The sequence below is a fragment of the Lasioglossum baleicum genome, unplaced genomic scaffold (genome assembly GCF_051020765.1).
Source record: "Lasioglossum baleicum unplaced genomic scaffold, iyLasBale1 scaffold0351, whole genome shotgun sequence".
In the NCBI taxonomy this organism is placed as follows: domain Eukaryota; kingdom Metazoa; phylum Arthropoda; class Insecta; order Hymenoptera; family Halictidae; genus Lasioglossum; species Lasioglossum baleicum.
In genome coordinates, this window is record NW_027469411.1 from 140,141 (window position 1) to 142,142 (window position 2,002).

Sequence of the window (2,002 nt, forward strand, 5' to 3'; positions counted from 1 at the left end):
TGCGTTATGCGTTATGCGTTATGCGTTATGCGTTATGCGTTATGCGTTATGCGTTATGCGTTATGCGTTATGCGTTATGCGTTATGCGTTATGCGTTATGCGTTATGCGTTATGCGTTATGCGTTATGCGTTATGCGTTATGCGTTATGCGTTATGCGTTATGCGTTATGCGTTATGCGTTATGCGTTATGCGTTATGCGTTATGCGTTATGCGTTATGCGTTATGCGTTATGCGTTATGCGTTATGCGTTATGCGTTATGCGTTATGCGTTATGCGTTATGCGTTATGCGTTATGCGTTATGCGTTATGCGTTATGCGTTATGCGTTATGCGTTATGCGTTATGCGTTATGCGTTAAGCGTTATGCGTTATGCGTTATGAGCTATGCGTTAAGCGTTATGCGTTATGCATTATGCGTTATGCGTTATGCGTTATGCGTTATGCGTTATGCGTTATGCGTTATGCGTTATGCGTTATGCGTTATGCGTTATGCGTTATGCGTTATGCGTTATCCGTTATGCGTTATGCGTTATGCGTTATCCGTTATGCGTTATGCGTTATGCGTTATGCGTTATGCGTTATGCGTTATGCGTTATGCGTTATGCGTTATGCTTTATGCGTTATGCGTTATGCGTCTTGCGTTATCCGTTATGCGTTATGCGTTATGCGTTATGCGTTATGCGTTATGGGTTATGCGTTATGCGTTATGCATTATGCGTTACCCGTTATGCGTTAGGCGTTATGCGTTAAGCGTTATGCGTTATGCGTTATGCGTTATGCGTTATGCGTTATGCGCGATGCGTTATGCGTTATGCGTTATGCGTTATGCGTTATGCGTTATGCGTTATCCGTTATGCGTTATGCGCGATGCGTTATGCGTTATGCGTTATGCGTTATGCGTTATGCGTTATGCGTTATGCGTTATGCGTTATGCGTTATGCGTTATGCGTTATGCGTTATGCGTTATGCGTTATGCGTTATGCGTTATGCGTTATGCGTTATGCGTTATGCGTTATGCGTTATGCGTTATGCGTTATGCGTTATGCGTTATGCGTTAAGCGTTATGCGTTATGCGTTATGAGCTATGCGTTAAGCGTTATGCGTTATGCATTATGCGTTATGCGTTATGCGTTATGCGTTATGCGTTATGCGTTATGCGTTATGCGTTATGCGTTATGCGTTATCCGTTATGCGTTATGCGTTATGCGTTATCCGTTATGCGTTATGCGTTATGCGTTATGCGTTATGCGTTATGCGTTATGCGTTATGCGTTATGCGTTATGCGTTATGCTTTATGCGTTATGCGTTATGCGTCTTGCGTTATCCGTTATGCGTTATGCGTTATGCGTTATGCGTTATGGGTTATGCGTTATGCGTTATGCATTATGCGTTACCCGTTATGCGTTAGGCGTTATGCGTTAAGCGTTATGCGTTATGCGTTATGCGTTATGCGTTATGCGTTATGCGCGATGCGTTATGCGTTATGCGTTATGCGTTATGCGTTATGCGTTATGCGTTATGTGTTATGCGTTATGCGTTATGCGTTATGCGTTATGCGTTATGCGTTATGCGTTATGCGTTATGCGTTATGCGTTATGCGTTATGCGTTATGCGTTATGCGTTATGCGTTATGCGTTATGCGTTATGCGTTATGCGTTATGCGTTATGCGTTATGCGTTATGCGTTATGCGTTATGCGTTATGCGTTATGCGTTATGCGTTATGCGTTATGCGTTATGCGTTATGCGTTATGCGTTATGCGTTATGCGTTATGCGTTATGCGTTATGCGTTATGCGTTATGCGTTATGCGTTATGCGTTATGCGTTATGCGTTATGCGTTATGCGTTATGCGTTATGCGTTATGCGTTATGCGTTATGCGTTATGCGTTATGCGTTATGCGTTATGCGTTATGCTTTATGCGTTATGCGTTATGCTTCTTGCGTTATCCGTTATGCGTTATGCGTTATGCGTTATGCGTTATGCGTTATGCGTTATGCGTTA